Below are 13,139 nucleotides of genomic sequence, written 5' to 3'. Positions count from 1 at the left end.
AGATAGCCAGCTAGGTAACACTCCATAGGCCAAGTCTTAACTCCATTGTTGAATGATAAAATAGCTTTAAATTTATCATGAATTGCAAAAATTGAGGTGGGGTGTGTGTCTACCTAAAAAAAAAAAACAAAACTAAACAAAAAAACCCCTCCACTAACAAAAGCAGAAACTGGAATTTAAAGGCCTTTACTAAGTGCCATTAATAACACCTGCAATGAAGGTGACAGAAGAGCACAGTCATGGTTATGTATACTTGGAGCAAAGTCACAAAAATCAAAAGGAGTCACTGAAATCCAGCCAAAACTACAGTTCCACCAACACAGGGCACTTGAAACAGACATCCAAAGTAGGACCAGCATGTGCAAGTACTTCCATATAAAGGCTAGAAGCCTAAAAATAAAAAAGGAAAACTTGAAAGACTGCTTTTGAGAGACTACATAACTGAGACATCTTCAAAAGCGAAGACGACAGACAAAATCCAGGAGACAGTATTATACTAAGGTACAAACATAGGAACAAGAAGAGAGGGATTGATTTGTCCCAGTGAAGGAATACTACTTTCTGCTAGGAAAATACAGTATCCTAACTAAACTATTTACCTCAAAAGGTACTGTAAGGTACTGTGCTGCATTTAAATTCCATATCCAAACTAGAAGAAATAGCGTATTAATGGTATACTATCAATCACTTCCATTCAATGGTGACAGCATGTGTGAGATAAGGGGAACAAGAGAGACTGCAAAGTAATAACTGAAGACTTCAACTACTGTTGTGCAGACTAGGGGAAGAGGACAGACAGCACCCCCCCACCCCCTAAGGGGAAAAAAAAAACCCAAACAAAACCAAAAACAAAACACCTCCCCCACCCCCCAAAAAAACCACCACTGAAAGATGGAGAAAAAGTCTTACAACACAGCCAACTGCAACCAGCTGGAAGACTAACAGAAGGAAAAACAACTCCTGATCTAATTGAGCCACGCAACATAGTTCAAGATGTAATTATCCAGACAGCAGTCCAGAAAAGCATATTTAAATTCCCAGGGAAATAATAATAATAATTCATTACTTCAACATTTGACTTCAAAAAGGAGAACAACATAAGTGCGAGGAACCCAGTTAAAAGGAAACTAAATGGAGCAACTAGAACAAAAAGCTTCTTGAGAGCATGAAGGCCGTTTAAAAACTTCACCTTATTAAGTATACAAACAATCTGAAAAGACCCCCCCAAAGCCATAAAGAGTACTATCAGGAAGTCTTTGACCTACAAAGATTCTGTAATTGTACTAGGGGGAAGTTTCATGTACATTTGCCCTATTCTCTACCTTTTGCTAGGCATGGCTCAAGACACGCTACTGAGCTATGTCAGAGCCAAGGTTTGTCTAAAATGCCAATTCTTGCCAATTTTACAAACAGTAACATTTTCTTAAAAAAAAAAAAAAGAGTACCCAAGAAGCCTGAACCACAGCAGAAAACACATAATAAACTCTTTGCCTTGATGTTCAGTAAGGAAAAGATCAGGGAAGAACACATCTAAGCTCTCTTTCTAGGGGTCAAGTCAGAGGAAAAATGTCCTATCAAAGTGCTAACAGAAGAGGATTTTAGAACAAATCACTAGGGCCACATGGCATTCACTTCAGATTTCTAAAGACAGTCAGCAATTTTATAGTTCAGTATCTGTAACCAATTACTTAAGCAGAAGGTGCTAACAATTACCCAAATAATAACAGACTACAGTCCTATCTCCATCACTAAACAGACTGATAGAAACTACAGCTGAATATACAAAAGAAAAAATTATATATGGGGAAAGAATTACCATGGATTTTACAAAGAAAAGGTAATGCCTCACAGGACTACTGGAGAGATCTTTTGAAAGGTTCAGACTTGTTGACCAACTCTGATTAAACTAGTATACAGCACTTAAGACTTCCAAAAGGCATTCAAGCACATTACTCACTAAAGACTGCAGTGGAAATTATCTATAATAAAGATTTGAGAAAGGGTTCTCTGGGGGATCTGTAATTATATAAAGAGAAAAATATCATGTGTTGTCTGCTGTTATCACAATAAAGAGAAGTTACCAGAGGGGTTCCAAAATAAAATTATATAGGTCAACATACATACATCAACAATAAGGGACAGTGACTACCTAAGTGACAGTTTCCTAATCATACAAAATTATTCACAGCAGCTGAAAACAGAAACCAGTTGTAAAGAACTACAGAAGGATATCACAGTACTGAATGCTCAGACAGTATGGTAGGCAAAATGACTAGACATAAATGCAAGGTAATGAACAGGGAGAAAAGAGTAACTACATACCTAGCAGTTCCTCTAAAGTAGAAGTTTAAGATCCAAGTTGCAACTCTCTCATTCTTTCATATCAAAGCTACTCAATCATCAACAACCAAAGAGGAAAAACAATATAAAAGAAGAATCAAGAACAATACAGAACACATTTGTCACTACATAAGCAAGATGCTGGTGAACTATGTTTTTAATCACAAGATGTTCAGGTCACCCCCTTTCAGAGAAAGGGAAAAACAGATGAGTTACATAAATGATTTCTAGTAAAGGAAAAGTCTTCTCGGAAAAGACAGACAACTCAAGGAAGATGATAAATCTGCAAGGAAAAAATACACAGAAGATGAGAGCTATGCTCAGTGTCTTACAACATACAAAAAAGGCGCCCAGTGAAATAATTATATTTAACAATCTATTGCGCAGGGAAACATTTTCTTTTCTTCTTAATTGTGAGAGTCTCTGCTGCAGAAGGCTACAGAGACCAGAAATGCAACCAGTTCAAATAGGGATTGGGCAAAAATGAAAATAAATGCACTGATGATTGTTAAACATAGTGGTCCAAAGGCAACTCTACAAAAGTTCTTAGCCAGCCAGTTGCTGAAAAACAGAATACACCTGCAGAAAAATCATACTATTAACTGCCAAGTTTCTATTCCTAGACATCACTGTTGCAAACAGGTCACTGAATTGTCTACTAACCTAGTAGAGCAATTAATCTAACCTAGTAGAGGAATAATAATAATATTCTTACATGCAGAAGAGATGTCACTAGCCTCATGCAAGCTTTACCCATTTACCCAAAATCTGAATTTTGGCCTATGGCTGTCAGGCTGACTTCAGTTGGGGGATGGGTGTCAACATTTAGGCAAAATAATCAGGTAAGAGACTCATCTGAACACATCTCAATGTTCTGTGAGGCTATCCAGTTCTAACGATTAATTCCTGACCCTGACACTTCTGTGACCATAACAGCATTTAATTCCTTCATTCAGTTACTTCCAAGAGTTCTCATCCTTCCTTATTACAGAAAGTCACTTTTTATCACTTGACTATTCGTAAGTCTGATGATCAAAAACTCAATCTATTGTAAAGACTGTATGCAGCTAGCAAGAAGCCCTCTAGCTTAACAGTATGCTGTAATGTCTTGCTACAACTCAGGAACGTTAATTCCCTACACAACCAGATGCAACCCACATACCATGGCTTTCTTGGGGTATGAACCATCAACTGAACGCCAGTGGCTGACTGAATGTATGCCACAGTTCACCCCAAAAGCAAAAGTAAACCACTCCAATTAAAATCACCTTTAAGTAGCTCTTTTACACTGCAACTGAGGCAGTCTAATAGCCCAACTATAGCCACTCATAACAACTAACAAGTGCTAGAAAAGCAGAAGTAACCCAACATTTTTAAAGGGCTGCAATTTAAGCCAGCTTTAAGCTAAATCTGAATGCTGCTACTGCAGTCCAGTCTCAATTTGGGTAATGAATAATGTATGGACAGACACCTACCTATGTGAGAACTCCATGTTAGAAAAAAAGGAGTTGTGGGGCCTTTCTGGGTCATCAGATATAAAACTGTTACCACAGGAGCCGCACAATAAAGCAATTTTTATTAAATGTTCTTACTATAAACATTCAGCGTTTTTTGTTTGGTGGGTTGGGTTTTTTTGTTTTGTTTTTTTTTTTCCTCCTTATATCCTTCCTGAGGGATTTCTAGTCATCAAACCTAGCATTTCATGCTCAGATATGCCTCAGATATGCAGTGGCTCTGATTTACTGTCAACTTCTACATCTCTGACTTTAACAATAGTTTTAACACTTCTGAAGGTCCACCTAGTTATCAGGTCCACAGACTCATATTGTTATGCTATCACGTGGCACAGCTGCTTCTGCAGCCACACACATAACCAGACAAAAGTTGATCCAGCTGACTTCCCTGCTGGAGTACTTTCCAGCAATATCAGTTCCCCAAAACAAAAATCTCTGTGCAAAAACACTAACAGCTGTGCCTGAACATAACAAGGTTGGTGTCACAGATCTGAACTTCAGTGTAGAGATCATTTTAGCAGACAGGATACTAGTGACAATCCGATAGCCACAGACTGAACTATCCTGACAGCAAATACTGTGTAAAACAATCCAAAATGCACATGCTAACTGACAATGACACAAGCAGTGACAGACTGAATATTAAAACATGTATAGTTGCTGATCACGATCAGTATGGTATCTAAAACTTTAAGCAAACCTAACATACTACATTAAGGCCACAGTGACACAATTATTTCATCAGTCTACTAGCTTCACACACAAATCATGCTACTGAGTTCAACACAAATACTTGCATACTCCATGCTGAACTCAAGTGCGTGTATTCACTAAAGTAAAACAAGGGTCTTCCTTAAAATATTATAAAAGTTCATTATAGATATTAACCAAGAGTCTGAATAACATTTAACACTAACCCATGAATGTATTTATATTGCTGTTTTTTCAGAACACACGTAGAAGCTTTCAGGAACAGGATACTAAGTTTAGGTCCACAAATCTCATCTATCCATTGTCCAAGTACCATCATTACAAAAGCCTGAGATCTCATTACTTCAGCCTAGAGACACTACTCCAGAATTTATTTTCCAAGACATCTGGAGCTGCTTCAAACTTCATTCTTTCCCCAGATTTTCAAAGGAGTTGTATGGATTGAAGAAATTAGCTTACTAAAAGTCATTACATAACACCCAAAATGTGTTTGTCACAGATTTCAGGAAATTTAAGAGAAAAGCATATGCACACAAAGACCTGTAAACCAGCAAAGACAGCAACTAAGAAGAGTAAAAAGGCAAGATCTACATAGTGAAAGAAATATTTTGAAGCAGTTGAGTCAGAAAGTTTTTGTTTTATTCAAAAAAAGAAACTATTTACACACAAACTAAAGCTTACTGAAAACACGCAAACTCCGATATCTCCTGAGCATCTCAACTGCGCTGCAGCCACCAGTGTTACATGTGAATGCTGACATTTGATTTCCAACTGATGTTTCCAGGAACATTTGAATACCTTTACTTAATACGGCCTCTTCCTTGGGTCTTCCTACTAAACCAGTGCTAAGAACTGCTCCCCTGTATGCATGAACAGAATCAAAATTCAGGGTCAATCTCAAACTTGATTCTATCCAGGGTCAATCTTGAATGCAAGTGTATCTACACCAAGCACCTATCATTTTCAAGATTACTCATAGGGGTATAAGCAGCACTTGGCATAGCAACTCATGGCAAATCAAAATCATGATGTTGACTAACTATGTATAAGTTTTAGGGCAGCCACACTGACATGTATCTCCCCCTTATACACACACTTTCAGTGTATTTCATGGCTGTTTAATCATGGAAGGGTGCTGATCAGCAAGAACACAGCACCACTTCTAGCCTTAAAAGCCATTATGTGTGAAGTGGTAGACAGTAAATTTTATTTCTCTTACTACTCAAGCAGCTACGTGCTGCTTAAGGATATCCTTTATTATAAATGGAATAGAAAGGTGCAACAAGACAAAGAACCAAAGGACCCACAGAATAAGTTGTATGTAAATGCTATCTATTACTTTTATCCAAACGCCTATCTATTTCCAGGAAAGTAGGTAACACTAGACCACAGCAACAGACTTGAAAGATGACCTAAGTGGAAAAGGAGCAGTACAGTAACAGTAGAGAAACGATATGCTAAAGATACGAAAATAGGAAAAGGGGAAGTAAAATACTGAAGAATAAAAAGAACAGTAGAAAGTGGCCTGAATACAGCATGCAAAGACGACAAATTGTCATTTGATGTATCTTAACTTTAAAAAAACATAATACTTAGTAGGAAAAAAATACATACTGAATGGCTAGATCAGAAACAGATCTGAGAGTAGTAAAATTATTTAGGAGTGTGGACTGGGCAACGGAATACAGGTCACTGATAAATGTCAGTGGGTCACAGCACATTTCAAAAACATGCCTTACTCTTGCTCTACAGGGACCAATGAAGATTAATTGAGAATTCAAATCTATGAAGTCCCTAGCTTTTGCTAGCATTCAAGAAATTAAATTGAGCTAGTAATACACAGTGTATAAACCCTTTAAAACAGCTTTTAATTATCACAGGTTCTAGGCAACATGGTTGGAAGCACTCTGTTTACAGATGTATTACAGCAAATGCTACAAATTTAGTACAGATACTAATGAGAAAAGGCTCCGTAACCAAGCAAATATTCTACTTCTTTGTCTTTCATAAGAGGTATAGTCACGTTGGCTATACTTTTAATAGAACTGTATCATGATCATAGTGACTATACTAATCTGTAAGCACCTAATATACACAAGTAGCACATAATCTTTCAAATTTGTAAAGTTACAAGAAATTGGCAGTACAGCTAATCATGTATAAACCAATCAAATCTGAAAAAACAACCAGAGGAAGAAAACAAGAAGAGAAATTTCAAGTGCAAGAGGATGGGACCTACTACATCTAATGCATCCTGTAGAACTACATGTTTAGAAACAGACCAATTTATTAACTACAGTAATGCCGATTCTGTTAAGTTAACCTTCCCTGTAAAATACACTTTTTAAGTCAGTACATTTAAGGTAATTTTAAGAAGCAGTTTTTAAACAATTTCATGCATTCACATTTCATTAATAATTTTACCCAAACAGCAAAAATTCTTATTTTTGTGTTATTGGGGGAAAACAATGTTCAAATTAACTTACAGTAAAGCACTACATATCAATGGAGAGCACCTTCTTGGTCACTAAATGATATCAGACTTCGCTTAAATGCTGCAAGTTTAATAGAACAGCTGATGTTGGAAGAGACCTCTGGATATCACCTTATCAAATCTACTCCAGCTCCTAGCAGTGACAAATTAGAAATGAGATCCATCTTTGAAGTTAAGTCAGGTTGTTAGGGTCCTATTCAACAGAGCGCTAAATATCTATAAGGATATAGATTTCCCAGCCTCTCCAGACACCCTCTTCCAGTGTTTGATTATCTTTACTATTCAGAATTTCCCTTGTTGCAACTTATGCCTGTTATCTGCCATCCTATCAATGTGCATCTCCGAGAAGAGCCTGGCTTCATCTTCTCTATACTTTCCCATTAATTAGTTGAAGACAGCAGTAACATGTCCCTCCAGCCTTCTCTTTAGTCTGAACATATGCATCCCTCTTGGCTTTTCCTTCTTTGTTATGTGCTCCAGACCTCTAAGCTGGTGGCCCTCCACTGGGCTCACTCCAGCATATCAGTATCTTCATTATAACAGGGTTTACCAAAAACTGGACTAAACACTGTAGATGTGGTCTTCCAAGTATCAAACAGTGGGGAACAATCACTTCCCTCAAACTGCTGGCTACAGTCTTGCTTAATTCAGCCCAGTATGCTGTTTGCATTCATCCTTGCAAGGGCGCATTATTCATGTGCAACTTGCTGTCCACCAGGACTACCTGAAGCTGCTTCCTATCCTATCAGTGCCCAGCCCATATTATTCCCACACATTTTAGAAATGAAGATGCTTTACTCATTGTCAACAAGGACTTTTAATGTTATTCTTCATTAGTGCTTCCTCTTGTTTGGTTGTTGGTTTTATTGTTTGGTTTTTTATTTTAAACTAGCATGCAGTCTATTTTCATATACGTACAGCCCATGAAACAAGTAACTGCATGGACAACTGGTAACCACCATGCCTAATGGCACACCCAGTTTCTCAGTGCCTGACTGCACATATCTTTTTTACTAATGCTTTTAAAATCCTTTCTTTTTACTTTGCATGTGCTTAGATAGAAAAACTGCCATGCCATAGTTCGTAAATGAACAAGAATTGTGTAGATAAGACCATTTTCCTTGTCTTTAACAACTAACATCAGCTAGTAGTCTCAACCAGACTTGTCATCCCTGAGAAATACCCAAGTATTGGCTAAAAACCTAGTATTTTTGGCCCAGTATGGACAAGCTTCTTTGACACAATTTACCTGCAGTGATTAGCATTCAATACATCTAGTAATTCAGAACAGGGAAAACCAAATTTAAGAGAGTAGTACGTGAATACTATGCTACACATAGGAGGGAAACCCACATAGACTATGACCAAGTAAACAGCCAATGAAGCTACAATATAACAAAGGAAAGAAAAACTTATCATCATAAACAAAATGAGATTAAAAAAAAGGAATGGGAAGAAAAGAAAAAGCAACTGCAAAAGAGTTCAAGTTCTATGCTGAAATAAGGTTGATGTGAAATGGGTTCCAAGGCAAGAATGGATACAGTAAGCAAGGCAAGTATGACAGGTTTTCACAGCTGCGCTTGCTGGCTGGCTGCAAGTTACATTTTGCTATCAAGACTCCAGTTTATCAAACTTGTTTTAAAAAGTAAAAGGTAGCTTTATTTTTAAACAACTAGATGCATATTGTATTTGCTAAGGCTGCAGTTCCACAACAATAAACCACATCCAGTTCAGCACAGGACTACTGTGGTTTTGAATTCCTACTTCTCTCTCCCACGTTCTCCAGTGCAACTCTTTCTCCCTAGCTGCTTACAATTCCTAGCCAGTCCACCATGGGAGCTAACATGGTAGAAAGCTGAAATACAAAAAACAGAGCAAACACCCAACACCTACACAACTCCCCCTGCCCCAAATCTCATTGTGATGATTCATGAAGCTAAACTGACTCCCCCCCAAAAAAGAAACAGAAAAGGCCAGTGTTGGTACAGAGAGGACAATGGCAACCCTAAATTAGGCTGGTTTAAACAGTCATGCAACCAAGCATATATGCTTATTAGAATTTAACCCCATGAAAAATACACTATGTAGCATTTGTTCTAAGCCAATATTTTGTCTTTTGACAAATTTGTAACCGGAATAAAGAACTGCAGAACATGAAGCGTACTCCAAGCTAAAAAAAAAAAAAAAAAAACAAACAAAAACAAAACCCAAAAAAACCCCAAGCAACTCTTTAGCTTTGCTAGTGGGGAGCTTTTCAAATCCTCTTCAAACTTTTGCCTAAAAAGAAGAAAGTGATGCCTCAGTAAGTTATTCCAACTCTTAGTTAACCCAGCTCTTAGTTATCCTACCTGCTGAAAGGCTACACACTGTTCCCTGTCTGATTTTGTATTGCTTAGGCAATAACCAGCACTCAGAAATTAAGACTTTAAGATTGGGGGGGCTGGGAAAAGCACCCTATTATCTAATATGTTATTGGGTACACAGTCTGTCCTAGACTAGGATGAAGTCACACCCTAATCTATTCCCGTCTAATTGAGGAACAGACTGAGTTTCTAAAGTCTGTTAATAGAAAGCATGTTTTCCACTCCTTAAGTCACTCTCGTAGGTCTTCTCCAAACTCTCCAGTTCTTTTTAATTATTAAAAAATGCTGGACTTAGTTCAGATCATAATTGCTGTACTATACACAATATTAGCCTGATACACTGAGACCATCTCAGTATTTTTATTTGTCAGTTCTTTGGATAGAAGTATACATAAGGATGGCCAAACACAGTGACAATGGCAACAATTCCAAGATATATCCAACATTGGTGTCTGGTAAAAAACAACAAACCAACCTTTGCTGAGCTCTCAATTTTGTGTCACTTCTAAATTGCAATTATATTTTTATTATATGTATTACAGATAACTTCTTACCTGGCCTTTCTAGATACTAGCTGGCTTCTTTAATGAGGCACCATCCACTAGAACAAAACCTCACCTTCTGAATGAACATTTTTCAAAAAAACCACAACGACCACCACAAGCAAAACAAAATAAACAAACCCCTCCCAAAACCCATGCACACAGAAATACTAACCGTTAATTCAAAAGACATCTGGTAAATTCTTCCAGCTTAGTAAGAATTCTGAAATGTATATAGGTTGGTATATTAACCATCAATTCTTGCTCAAACAAAATGATGACATTATTTCAGGTATAACAGAACACTAGGTCTTCTTCCCCTTTCCACACACACATAAACATTAATTAAAAAAAAAAGAGAAGAAAAAAGACACTGATAACACACCCACACATTGCAACTGTTATCACAGGCTCCTAGGAACCAAAGTTATGGACCACACTATGGTAGCCACTGTACAAACACAGAATAAGACTGTTCAAAGAGCAAACAACCTAAACATAAGGGACAACAGATGGAGAGACACAAAGAGAAGACTACAAGGAGACAACATCACCATAAACAACGGTTAGAATTAGTTCTTATTCTAAGGATGGTGAGTTTTGAGTCCCAGGGTGACAGGGAAGGCAGTGGTTTGGCTTTTAGTAGGCTTTGTTTCCTAAAGTTATCTTCTTTTGCATTACCAGGTTGCAATCGCTTTACAGGGTGCACACAGGGAACTTCTCCAAGCACAAGCAGCATCACAGGAGAATGAACAGAAATGTTTAACTACCACGATGTCACCTTCTAAGCAGCACTTAAAATCTCATTAACAACAACAAAAAGATAACAACCTTCACAGCTAAACCCCAACTTTAAATTAAAGGCAAGTAACTTGTTACTTTTACAACCATAAAATACAAGATGCAAAAAGACCAGTCAGTTAAAGCAGAGGATGAGGAAAGCACTCTTGTTCAGCATTGTGAATCCATATCAACAGAGCAGGATCATTTCCACCACAGCCATAAGAAAAACCGTTACCACAAGATACAGAGATCAAAGGCAAGGTATGAGATTTAGTCATGTGATTTATTAACACAACTAAATAACAAACACTTAATTGTTTATTAACAATTAAGGGACAGCTTACTACATGGAAGAAATCTGCAGTCTGTTAGAAGAGTAGTGTGCTGTGTCTAAAACAAGGGCTAGATTACGGGCTTAAACCAAGGATCTCATGACAATGCTGGCCACAAGTGACAGACGGCACAGAAAGTTTTCCTTTTGGGGAGGAAGGATTGCCTTTGTGATAGTAGCCTGAGCTAAAGGTCAGACATCCACAGTGAGAAGTCAGAAGCACACAGTGAGATCTAGCTGGTATAGAAGTGAGCAAGTCCAGAACAGACAGAGACTTGAAGGTCATCCATACAGAGATGATAGCCGAGTTTATGAATGAGATTAACAAAGTAACTTTTAGAGAAATTTGATGTAGTACTAAGGGTAAATGCCAAACTGGAGAGGTCTTACAGGGATCTAAAGAAAAGGAACTCCAGAAAAAAGTGATGTTTTCACCAAGGTTAAACTTGCAAGGCAGGGAAGGATAGTCGCATCACGAGTGGGCTTTTGTTTAAAGTTCAGTACAGTTACATTGTGCAGAAGAGCCTAAAGGAATGTAAGATGCCAATATGCTTCCAACAAAAGTCTGCAGGAGGAAAACAAACAGGTCCACGTTTCTAAGAGTGACTATGAGCGAGAACAGGCCTAAATTAGAAAATCGTGCACATAGTTATTCTATGTCTTATGCCCAATTTTATCATCTTCTTCCAATGCCATCTTTCACAGCAAAAGAATTGAGAAAGCTACATACAGAAACCACTACGAACTCTTCCATAATGCCACTGTCCTCTCCTAATGATCCACCTTCTTTGCCAACCTCCCAAGACTTAGACTGGTGAGCTATGGTGCAAGTATCTAAGCAGTTGTTCCATCAGTTAACAGAGCATGTGACCAAGTATACCTCACTACTTTGCACAATCTATTAAACAGGGGAAAAGGTGGAATTAAGATGACAACCTGCTTGGCATGTGTCAGTAAGTATTAAAACTAATGAGTAGGGACTACGCCTTGAAAGACTTTTGTACAGCACTAGTTACACAAATTTAGATATTATGTTTTTTAAAAGTTACAATGATAACGAACCGAAGGATTCTGATAGTCTTGTAAGAGTTAAGGAAAAAAGTTTATGAACCTTAACGTACAGTGAAGTACAGAGTGCCCAATTCATTTATTTTAGGTAAAGCAGTAAGTGTTACGTATTTTAGAGACCTAAAACTATCCTTTCTGCACAACAGCAATGCATGATAAAGTAATCTCATCTCAGCCAAACTTCAAAAAAAGCAAACAAAAAACCACCACAAACCTCTTGTGCTATTGACACTCAGTATGGTTGGGGAGGGCACTAGTAATGCCTGAGTACATTTCAAACCATTACTGCAGCTACTCTGTTCGGAGCACTGAACACTTGCTTCTGCACCCCTGCCTGTCCTGGTTTCAGCTGGGATGTAGTTAACTGTCTTCCTAGTAGCTGGTACAGTGCTATGTTTTGAGTTCAGTATGTGAAGAATGTTGATAACACTGATGTTTTCAGTTGTTGCTCAGTAGTGTTTAGACTACAGTCAAGGATTTTTCAGCTTCTCATGCCCAGCCAGGGCACCTGACCCAAACTGGCCAACAGTGTATTCCATACCATGTGACGTCCCATCTAGTTTAGGAACTGGGAAGTGGGGGGGGCAGGGTTTTCGCTTTGATGTATGGTATAACTCTGGTTTATGGTATGATAAAGTCATCAGCTGTGGGATTAATCCGGTATTTGCACTTAGCATTGTCACCTTTATACTGCGGGAGCCATCTGTGGGAAACTATTAATAATTATACCATTTACCTTTCCTCCATGGAAAACCAGTCTGTGGGTGGGGTACCTTTCTTCCCCTCTCCTTTCTCCTTCGGTCCAGTTACAATGGTGTTTGAGAATTTTGAAAAATTTGAATACTCCTGGAATGTTGGGACTAGCACGGTCCTAGCCCTACTGCTAGGAATTAGCATACTTCTGAATGTGGTTCAGCTCTCGTTTAAGGTTAAACAGCTATTTAAGAAGATCACCCAGAGATGTGCCCCAAGGCTGGATAATTATGAGTGGCA

The 13,139-nt window shown here is 38.1% G+C and overlaps 1 protein-coding gene across 11 annotated transcripts in view; it reads right to left on the bottom strand.

Moving 5' to 3' along the window:
• The window catches only part of ZMYM2 (zinc finger, MYM-type 2), a 96,536-nt gene that overhangs the window by 77,877 nt on the left and 5,520 nt on the right, over positions 1–13,139 (bottom strand). The gene's annotated exons all lie outside the window — the stretch shown is intronic.

Source organism: Haliaeetus leucocephalus, unplaced genomic scaffold, assembly GCF_000737465.1.
Source record: "Haliaeetus leucocephalus isolate CR32 unplaced genomic scaffold, Haliaeetus_leucocephalus-4.0 Scaffold351, whole genome shotgun sequence".
In the NCBI taxonomy this organism is placed as follows: domain Eukaryota; kingdom Metazoa; phylum Chordata; class Aves; order Accipitriformes; family Accipitridae; genus Haliaeetus; species Haliaeetus leucocephalus.
Note: the sequence above shows the minus strand (reverse complement) of the source record. Positions and strands in the feature narration are given on the sequence as shown.